Here is an 11790-nt window from a genome sequence, read left to right on the forward strand (position 1 = left end):
GTCTCTTAGAAAGTGTATGGACACAGGAGTTCTCTTAACCAAAAGAAGCAATCTACGGAATAACCAAATCAGCAAAGCAACACTGCTCCCCGGTGCTGGCACATTTTAATATTTGAGGCAGGGGACCTTGTAAAAATCCTATCAAACTTTCATATTAGTAGAAAATGTAGTACCTTCTATATGCACTTTCATACTTAATTAACACACACACACACACACACACTGAGTAAAACAGATAAACCTAAAGAAACTCTAAGAGACTTAGCACTTCACCCAAAGTTACAAAGCTGTTACGAATAATGTAAAAAAAATTCTAATTCTATTGGAGATAAAATTCTTTAATTTGGGGTCTTTGATTTATTTGTGTAGTGGCTAACAGAATATTTTAAAATTTTCAGGTCATGAAGCCTCTGTTGAAGCCTCTCAATTTCATAAATTTTAAATGCAATGGGGGAAACAGCAATAAACAATACATAGCTAATGAATACAGCTGTGAACAATAAATCTTTATTCATAAAAACTGGTGGTAGATTGTACTGAAATCTTTTAATGAGAGCAAAAGAAACCAGGATACAAAGTAGTATAAAGAATATCTGATCTGAATTGTATAAGGAAGTAGCATTCTAAACGAAAGAATATTGGAAACACACCAGATTATCAAAAGGAATGGGTAATCCATGACTGAATTACTTTGAACATTTTTAAATTCTTCAATGGAAGATACAACAAATACCCATAGTTTTAAAAGGTTGAGGATTAAAACATTGAGAAGTTTTAGAAACAAGTATCCCTTCTCTTTGATAATCGGACCTACAGCTCCTCTCTATCCATGGTGACCTTCACAAATCAGTTTCTTATATTTGATTGAATTATGACCAAAGATTAAACAAAGAGAAATCAAACAAAAGCAAATTGTCTGTGAAAGTCAGGTACCTAAGTGGATGCTGTAATATCAGCATTTGGAGAGCTGAGAATTGCAAATTAAATGCCCACTTAGAATATGGAGTAAGGTTTTGTTTAAAAGCAAACAAACAAATCAGTAAAACTGTACCACAGATATCCCTTAGGAAGTATGGAGACTTAAATAAATAGAGACTGCATATAAAATAGTATAATGTGCCTGTTGAGTATCTTGGCTGGCTTCATATTTTTCTGACAGTATAGAAGCTTGTCCCTTTCTATTGGATGTACAATTTATATCCTCTCCACTATTGTAAACACCACTCAGTGCTTTCCTGGTATTCATACTTTGACAACTCTCATATTAAAGTTCAATTTTAGTCTATGTTTCAATCCCTTATATTAAATGAAATACTACTCTTGAGAGTTTTAGTTTTCTACTCTCAAGTATCTTTCCTGGGATGATCTAAAGTATTCAACTTAGACAAAAACATTTCCATATTATTTGGAAAGTAATAAACTTCTTTCTGACTACAACCCCTTGACATGCTTTAGAGAGCTGACTTCAGCAAGTTTATGATTTTAGATTATTTCAATGCTCTTTTGAGTTCATGTACCCTCTAAAACTCAAGAGAATATTCCTCAGGACACTGAACCAGCTCTTTGGAATGCCATCAGGAAAATGTGCCTTTTTTCCCCCAAGTCATTTTTGTAGAGTAGATATCTAATGTCAGTGAGTGGCAGTTCACAGCAAGAAACAACCGGATAGTCTGAAAAAAACACCCTGTCAATCAGGAGAAATTTGCTAGTCCATTCTAGCAATTAAAAGCACACACGAGGGGCTGGAGAGATGGCTCAGAGGTTAAGAGCATTGCCTGCTCTTCTAAAGGTCCTGAGTTCAATTCCCAGCAACCACATGGTGGCTCACAACCATCTGTAATGGGGTCTGGTGCCCTCTTCTGGCCTGCAGGCATACACACAGACAGAATATTGTATACATAATAAATAAATAAATAAATATTTTTTAGAAGAAGCACACATGACTTCTGCTTAATTTCTGCTTCGAATATCATTTAATGATTTTACCTTATGTCCTAGAATGGTTATTCGCACATCTTACATTGTTAGACTTGGGAGCAGTTGGTAATAGTATTTCAAAATGGTGTGTGGTAGTCACTTTTTTCAAGAGAGAAACTCTTCTAATTTGGAAAGGTTTATTATGCTAATAGTTTCAATGATTTTATTCAAAGCTCACTTGGTCCCCATGTTGTTTGTTGGTAGTCAGAACACTGTAGGAATGGGACCATGAGAAAAGGAAGTTGTTAACTAATGGTGGACATGAAGAATCAATCAAAGGTATAATAAAAGAATGCAGGGTAAGATGGAGTCCCTGGACACAAGCCAGTTTTCTCTTTCCTCTAATTATGCCTCACCAAGTTCAATCTCACTACATCCATACTACATTGTCTATTCAAGTATTTGTCCACCAATGGATTATTATGCATTAGGTGAGAGCCCTCATGATCCAGTTGACTCCGTCACAAGAAATTTCCTCACAGGCACACAAAAAACTGTACCTTACAAATCTCTCAACCATTCCCAAATCTACTCAAGGTAACAAGGTTAGTCATGATAAAATGTATTCAATTTTAGAGCAATCAGTTTATATTTGGTTTCTTCAAGAATCTAGAGTATTAAGATCAACAAAGTAAAAATATATTTGAGTAAAATCTATTGTTTCTCATCAAGTTGTACAAAAACACTATCACAAAGTTGCATTTTGATGTCTTTTTTGTCTTCCATAGACAACCACATGGGACACCAATGGTTCCCAGATAAGGCATTGTCATTCCAAAAGTAATGGTTTTAATGTGAGTGATTGAATTGTATTAGTTATGCTGGAATACAGCAGGCAAATAGTCTTTCATTCACTATCACATTAAGCAAAATATAGTTCTTCTGACCGGTGGATCAAACCATGAAAAACTAGAGGAAACAAAATCAAGCAAACAGCAGAGAGCTGGAGGAAATTCTGGTTTCTGGTGGACCTAGTGGTCTGTTGTTTTCCAAAGCATGATCTCAGTGCTGGGAAGTGGTTCACTGCCTTAGGTATGATTCTGTTACTTTGATAAAATACCATAACAAAAGTTTCTTAATGGAGAAAGGGTCTATTTGGTTTACAATTCTAGGTAGGGTCTCCTTATTAGAGGTCAGTCATGGCAGGAAAACAGAGCGATTAGCCACATCTATATGGAACAGCAGAGAAAAAAATTATTGTATGCATGTTAGGACTGAACTTAATCTCTCTTTTTTATTTTATCTAGGATAGAGCCCATATAATTCATATTCATATTAATATGCATATTCCTAATGATATTCCCCATCTCTTTTAACACCATTAAGGAAATGCCTTCAAGACATACTCACAGGTCAGTTTCTCATTGACTCATAGAGACTCCTTACTTTAGCAATTCTGTATTGTGTCAAGACGATGGTATAAACTATTACTCTTAGTTTGTTTGCTCTTTTAGTGCTGTGACAAAACACCATGGCAAAAGCAATTTAAGAAGACAGAGTTTATTTGGTATATGGTCTAAAGGATTAGAATCTGTGGTGGCAAAGGGAAGCCATGAAGGCAGGATCAAAAATCTGTGGGCTTACATCTTGAATTGCAAGTACTAAGAACAAATGGGGACCTGGGAATGGTGAAAGACTTTGAAACCTCAAAATCCATCCTGAGAGCTGTATTTTCTCAAACAAGATTATTCTTCCTAGATTTCTGTAAACTTTCCACAATTGTGGACCAGGTGCCCAAATATCTGAGACTATGGGAAGGAAATCTTCAAGCCTCCACAGACACTTTCAGCACCTTCAGATAAAGGTTACTTTTTCTGAGCTGATTTTATTATGTTAAAGAAACATTTATAATAGAAGCTCTTTTTTCCCCATTTCTCTGATGACCAATCATGAGCATTTTTTAGTTTTTTTTTTTCTTTTTCGAGACAGGGTTTCCCTGTAGTTTCTAGAGCCTGTCCTGGAACTAGCTCTTGTAGACCAGGCTGGCTTCGAACTCAGAGATCCGCCTGCCTCTGCCTCCCAAGTGCTGGGATTAAAGGCGTGCGCCACCACCACCCGGCTGATGAGCATTTTTTAAAGTAGGGAAGAAAGAACTGAAACTGTGTGTAAAAGAAAACAGGTCTGGTTGCCTAGACTGTCCCTTGCTAAATCTCAGCCAAAAGCATCAGCAGTTACACTCGGTCTCCACGTCTGCAAAGATATGACATTTCTTCTGCACAGAAGATTCACATTTTCTAGCAAATTTTCCTAGGTCTAAGACTGATTAGAAGGAAAGACATTTTTTCTAATGTGTGTGCTTTTTCTTGTGAGATTTTTGATTTCCGCTCTTGTTTAAGGAACCACAAATGTTCAGAGTGTCTGGGAAGCCGCTGTCTTTACGTCTAACTTTATGTTCAGTTTATGTGGAGTGTACATTTAAAAGACAACAGAAAATACAGAATACAGTAAAATGAATTCTAACGCTAACTTCCTAATAATCCCCCAAACAAGCTTATGCTGAACTCATATACTCCTTTAAATACAAAAGAAGTCACTGCTGCTGATACCAGCTGTCCATAGTCACACTGATTGGGCACAATTAGTGTCTGGAGACTGATTGGAGCACCCTATGACCCTATGACTACAGCAAAGGAGACACTGTATTTCATTTCTTTCTTGTGAGATATTCCTTTTTAAAATTCTTTTATTTTTGAATTGTAATGTAACTACAAAATTTTTTCTCTTTCCTCAATCTTTGAAGGATATATATATAAAATATATATAATATAGGATATATACATTATATATATATATATCCATGACTCCTTTTTACATTAATTATTGTTACATACATGTGTATGTATGTGTATATGATATATATGTATTGTGTGAATAAAATCAATATCAATCCTGAAGAATATGTAGATTTTATTGACACAATACAATCTGCATCACATAACTCTCCTTAGCCAACATTAAATGCAGAGAGACTATAATCAAGAGCCCCATCCATATCACAGTGCTTTTAAGCTGGCTTTTGATTTCTTTTCTAATTTAATTAAAGGGTTAATAAAATGATTACAGCTCTACATAGATCTTCTGATGATCCTGAGAACTATATTTACTATGAGAACATGTTTAAGTCTTTAGAGAAAAAGACAGGGGTCCTAGTTTCGTTTCTTTTTTTTTTCCTCATTTTTTATTAAAGACTTCCATTTCCTTCCCTCCTTCTCCCCCTTCCCTCCCCTCCCTTCCACCCATACCCCCTCTCCACCCCTCTCCAAGACAAAGAGCCATCAGGGTTCCCTTCACTATGTTAAGTCCAAGGTCCTCCCAGCTCCCCCTAAGTCCAGGAAGGTGAGCAACCAAACTGACAAGGCTCACAGTGAGCCCGTCCAAGCTGTAGAGTTCATGTTCATTTCTTTTACTGTGCTAAAACATCATAACTAAACATAACTTAGAGAAGAAAAGGGTTTATTTGGTTTACATAGGCAGGTCATAGTTGTTGTCACTGAGGGACGTCAGGATAACAACTGAAATAGAAGCAGAGAGAGGAAGTATCTAAAACACTGATTACTGGTAGCAATTCCAATGATGTACTTGGTTAGCTTCCCTTTACAACTCAAGACCACTTTCTTAGGAATGGCACCACATAGTGGCAAAGCCTTCCCAAATCATCATTAGTCAAGAAAATATCCTACAGTCTTATCTACAGACAAATCTGATAGAAGAATTTACTCAGTTAAGAATCCTTTTCTCAGATGATCCTAGCTTGTGTTAGATTAGAAAAAAATTAGCCAATGCAATACAATAAATATAAATAAAGCTATCAAGGAAAGTGTTTGGAAAATTCCATTTGTGAATCAATCCCTGTTTATTTCCCAGTATCCTCTACAAAGCTCTACAGCCATCATGTATCCTAACAAAAGACAGGGAGCATTTCATTTTGCCTGTCTGTTCAGTCACTCTACATTCTTCAAAATCCTAACAATAACCTGTTCCCTGCTCTTTATTCACTTCATTGATGTAGGATGTCCTTCTGTATATGTGTTGTTATTATTGGTTGATGAATAAAGCTGTTTCGACCAATTGCTTAGCAGAGTAAAGCCAGGCAGGAAATATGAATAGAAATATATAGAGAGAGTAGGTGGAGTCAAAGAGATGTTATGTAACCACTAAAAGATAAAGGTGCCAGAACATTACTGGTAAGCCACACCATTGTAGCAATACATGGATTAATAGAAATGTATTAATTTAAGATGTAAGAGCTAGCTAGGAATATGCCTGAATGACAAAACAGTGCTGTAATTAAAATAGCCTCTGTGTGTCTTTGGAAATGAATTAATGTTGAGTTTAATATCTTTATTTCAATATTATTTATGTCCTGGAAGAAAAGGCAATTCAGTACGTATAAGAGTAAATGCAAATCCAGACTATGCTCATCTCTTATAATATACCATAGATGTGTAATAATGACCTAGAAACTACTTTTAATAAAACAGTAACTCTCAACTTGGTTCTGAAGAGTTCAATGGTGTAATTAAAAGACAGATACAAATCTTGGTATTTTTGTCTTTGTTTACACTTACCTCTGTGATGGTTTTAAAGAGAATGGTTCTCACAGGTGAGGGACTATTAGGAGGTATGGTCTTGTTGGAGGAAGTATGTCAATGTAAGGATGGACTTTGAGTTCTCTAATGCTCAAACCATGCTCAGTGTTACAGTTTTCTTCCTGATGCCTATGGATCAAGATGTAGATTTCCTAGCTATCTTTCCAGCACCATGCCTGCTTGTGTGCTCCCATGTCCTGCCATGATGATAATAGACTAAACTTCGGAAGCTGTAAGCTAACCCTGATTAAATGTTTTTCTTTATAATGGTTTCTGTGACTGGGTATTGGTGGTGCATGACTTTAATTCCAGTACTCAGAAGGCAGAGGCAGGAGGATCTCTGTGAGTTCAAGGACAATGCTGTCCAAAGGAACTAGTTCCAGGACAGCTAGGGTTATTACACAGAGAAACCCTGTCTCAAAACAGCAAAGATAAAAACAAAACAAAACAAAAAAATTGCTGTGGTCATGGTGCCTCTTCACAGCAAAAGAAAACCTAAGAAGACGTGGATGGCTAAATATCTTGAGAGTTCAGTCAACAATCCCCCTAAGGTAACAGCCTTCTTTTTGATACAATTCTTCATTTGAATAATTTCACTTGATTTTCAACAATGCCAATATATGTTCAAGATCATTACCTATTCACAATCCCCAATGCCCACACACATATGTCCACTTTGTGTATAATCTAGGTGTTAAATAATGTTGAGAGATTCAGATATTAGGGGTATAGACACTATTAGCCTTATCTTGGGTTAGTTTTAGTCCTTAGGAATAGTCATTCCTTTCTCACCCCTGTGTCGTACTAATAGATAAAACTTTGGGATCTATTGACTTACCAGCAATTTGCTTCCATGAACCTAAAAGTTAAAATGCTATCAGATAACATCTTACTTCTCTAGTAATATCTTTCCCATATTTCAATAACTTTTTCTCTGATGTGTCCATAAATGTATTTTAAACTTTCCTTATATTATGATTTATTTATTCTGTAAAACTGAAAAATTTCATGAAAATGGATCACGGAATTTTAAGTAATGTAAATCTCTATTCCTTGGCTATGGTCAGTAAAAGTTGGCTCTAAAATGAACTATCTATTATTTCCTTCAAAATTAGGGCTGCCTCAGGAGACTTTGTTCATGGCTGAGGTCCATGCTACCACCAGAGGCTATGTTGATGTCGGTGATTCATGCTGGGTTCATGTTTATGTCCATGGTCCCTGCTGCCACTGGCTGTTATGGACAAAGAAACTTCTGTTGGAGTGGTGCCAACGGTTCTGGATTTATAATTGAAAATGAGAGATACTAAGGGATTCTGAAACAACCCATCTCACTACAAAAGGAAAGATAGAAAGAGAGAGAGAGAGAGAGAGAGAGAGAGAGAGAGAGAGAGAGAGAGGGAAGGAAGGAAGGAAGGAAGGAAGGAAGGAAGGAAGGAAGGAAGGAAGGAAGGAAGACAAAGCAGAACTGTCTCTATAGGAAACCATTGAATAGAGTCTTTGAAGACTGTGATAAAGATGCTGAATTCTAACCGGCAGAACTTATGTCATCATCTCTGAAGACAGGAGTAAAGATGCTGTCTTATCTTCCTGGGTTAGCTATAAAATACCTTTCCTGAGTTTCATCGTTACCTTTTCCATTTGTTTAGAGGTACAAGAGGACAGATATAATTTGTCAGGTATTTTAATTTGTCTAGGACTCCTCTAATTCATATATGACTGATTCTCACAACAATATTATGGAAAGGGATGAGTTATATTTAGTAGTTAGGCAAAAATGTGGTAAAAAATGATTAATAAGTGTATGCTGGGCCAAAATGTTTAAGCCTTATGTATCACTCAGCACAGTAATTTGCATTAGCACCTGTCCTAGTAATATTACAAAATACTTATTAGTCTGAGGTCAGGGGCACTGCAGACCTTGGTTTTATCTGAATCCTTCCCTTTACCTGACCCTTAATCTTAAATGGTTGTTCTCCATGTCTCAATCCAAAGGAATTAAGTTTTATATCCTTTTCTCTTCCTTCCAACTACAACAGTCCATGATTAATTAGGAAAAGTACTCTCAAGTTTATGCTCACCTTATCAGTTATTATTTTCTTATCATGATTTTTTCACAAACCACTCACAAGAGTGTTGTAACACTAACATGCTGTGTATATATTTCAGGAGATCTTCACCGTGTTTTCTTTTCACAGGTTAATGTTGTGTTTCATGGACTTTAAGCTGGAAGGCAGTTCTTATTTGCAAGTTAGACTTTCAGATACAGATGATGCTATTCAAATTTAAAGTTCCATCCTTGAAAAGAAAAAAATAAGACCTTGGATAAGGAGAGTCTTCATGATTGGAGTTTTGTGAAGCATAGTAAGTAACAACATTAGTTTTATATTTATATTTTTGTGTGGACATCATCCAGCTTATTTCTCCAGTATGTTGAGGAGAGCTCTCTGAGGTTCGGGATTTTTTTTCTCATGTTCAGAAAAAAAAAAAAACAATAAAAAATAAAACCTATCATTTAAAGGGGGGAGAGTGATCAACAAAACTAAGAAGCAGAAGGATGACAAGGACTGTTTCTTCTGCCTTCTGCTTTGAGGAAGGCACATCTTGGTTTGGTTTTTGATTATTTCAAATGAGTATAATCAATTTAAGTCTGTAAAAGTCTGCTCTACCTTGCCTGTTTGTTGCTCTTCCCGCAAGACTTACCTTTGATAGCGAGATGTTATCTGCCTGGACAAACTGATCTAAAAATGCCATGACTCTTATGTTCAGGATGTTTGTGCCAAAAGGATCAGTCTTTGGAGAATTCAAAAGTTGAAAATACTATGGCTCAGATCTATGGACCTTTTCCATTTTATACTTGCCTCCTCTTTGCCTTCTCTTCTTCTGTCATTCACGAAAATCTAAACACCACATTATCATCATAGGGAATTCTTAACTTGGAACTCTCCTTCATAACTCAAAAGATATTACCTTCCATGGGAAAAATTTTAGAGGTGTCAAGATAGACAGTGTCCTCCTAATGTTAGCTTATGTTTCTATTACATCAGTTATGACTATGTCTTCATTCATCTGTGAAATAGTTACAAAACAGGTTAGGCATTGAGGATACGTGTGTAGAGAACACAGGGCTGTTACTATAATGGAGCACTTGAAGTGACCAATGAAAACTATACATATACACATATCTAAATATGCATAGTAATTCAGGTTGATGACTGATGGGACAATGATCTATAAGGTTATGGGAACTGAATCTTCTAAAAGGAAGTTTCTCTGAATAAGTGAAACCAACTTAGACCATGCATAATTCTTCTTATGCCTTAGAAAATCAATGATATCTATAATATCCTCATTCAGAGCCAAATATTTAATATTCATTAAATTACTATTAGGGGAAGAAAGATTTATTCATAGTTAATTTTGAAAAAGTTATAGTTCTACATTTTGCATTCTTGCATTTGAAAAGTTGAACCCTGTTGAGGCTAGCTCGATTCGGGAAATAACCAGGCCAGCTTAAAGATAAACAATTATATTTTTAATTGTTATAAGGGGGAACTCACACCACAAGAATGGGAAGTCCGACTTCCTCTGTGTCAGGTGGAAATCGCCCAGAGAGAGCGCACACCTGGTCTGTCCCAGTTTTTTCTTCCTGGGCTCCAGGTAGCCATGCCTTAACTAGTCATGATTGGTTAGCAGAGCTTCCCCATCAGAACCCATTTACATACCGGGTGAGACAACACCTGTGATTTTCCTGTCTCTGTAGGAAAGGAACCACTCATGAAGGGAAGGGTACAGAAGCTAGGCATAAGTTTTGCACACTTTCAGAAGGTATCTGGTTTAAAATCTCAAATAGTTAGATGATTAGCTCAAGGTCTCCAAAAACAGACACTGTGAAAATGCCCTGACCATTTGTTTCTTAGGTTGAAACATTAGAGGTTAAAGCAAAGAACTTTTCTAAGAATCTAGAAGTTTCTCTTCAAATTTACTGAGCTTAGAAGCACTGTGTGAAGAAGGCACATAAGGGTACTCAGGAAGTGCCAATAGATAAATATCTTCCTTTTAAAATACTGTCTCCTATACACCACTTTCTTTCCCATATAGTAAATCGGCCCATAAGTCAACAAAGTGATGTCTCAGTAAACACACAGCCTTCATGTTCAAAGACATATATTTCTCTTTTTTGGTCCAGAGTTCCAATAGGGGTGATAACAACAGGATGATTTTTCTGACCTCACAGTAAACAATGTAACAAAAGGAAAATCATCAGACATCTTGTCCAGGAAACCAGAAGATGCTGAGAATAAAGGAGGAAGAGCCGCAAGCCAGGCCTGTTCCAGTGCCCCAAGCTGAGCTAATCGATGTGTGGCTTGTATACCCATGCTCCCGTGTCCAGGAAGGAATCAATCAAGTCATGTTAGGAAGGGTTCTTCTTAGATTTTTCCCAGAGTTGAACAAAGAAACAAAATCTGGTCAGTCACAATGCAATGAGATGATTTATAAACACTCTCAGCATTGTTACAGCTTTATGTAAAATAGAACAGAAATGACACTGATATTTCTTCTGTTTTTATTAGGAAAAGAATAATAAAATTTTATGTTTAGCCATTGAGTGGGATATAAGAATGTTTCTGAAAATATCTATGCAATTTGCTCCCGGGAAAATGGAGTTTGGTTTTGATTATTAAAATATGTATGTGTTGAATGTTAATAAAAACAGTTCAAATGAAGCTAAAGATGTGAAGCTTGGATAGAAATAATGTGGTTTGTTTTCCATCAGCAAGATTAAGTGGACATCTAAGTTTAAAAGTATGGATATGATTGTAGATTTTGAATATATATATATATATATATATATATATATATATATATATATATATATATACTGGAAATCAGTACACTCCAGTAGAAAACACCTCATCACAGTTAATATAACCAGATTGCCATTCAGTGTCAAAGTCACCTAATTCCACAAGCAAGAAAATGAAGGAATATTCTCATATATTCCTGGGTGGGCATTCGTTCCCACCCAGGCATAATGTGGCATAATGCCTGATTGTAGAAGCTTAAGAAATGGTAGGTTTATTTTGGTTCATGGATTAGGAGATAGAATATGATACCACTTAGGTGGTGGCAGGAGCAAGAAGAGATGGCTAATCACAATGTGTGCACTGTCAGGAATCTGAGAGTGATGAAGATGCCCACTCAGCTCACTTTCCTTTTCATTCAG

General features: G+C 36.2%; 1 long non-coding RNA gene across 1 annotated transcript in view; it reads left to right on the forward strand.

Moving 5' to 3' along the window:
- Nucleotides 1-11296, forward strand: part of LOC119817798 — a 79150-nt gene extending 67854 nt beyond the window's left edge. Inside the window, exons 3-4 of the long non-coding RNA XR_005285945.1 lie at nucleotides 8762-8927; nucleotides 10753-11296. This is a non-coding gene — a long non-coding RNA (uncharacterized LOC119817798). The remainder of the gene's footprint in view (nucleotides 1-8761; nucleotides 8928-10752) is intronic.
- The last annotated feature ends 494 nt before the right edge of the window (nucleotides 11297-11790 follow it).

The sequence above is a fragment of the Arvicola amphibius genome, chromosome 6 (genome assembly GCF_903992535.2).
Source record: "Arvicola amphibius chromosome 6, mArvAmp1.2, whole genome shotgun sequence".
Classification (NCBI taxonomy): Eukaryota; Metazoa; Chordata; class Mammalia; order Rodentia; family Cricetidae; genus Arvicola; species Arvicola amphibius.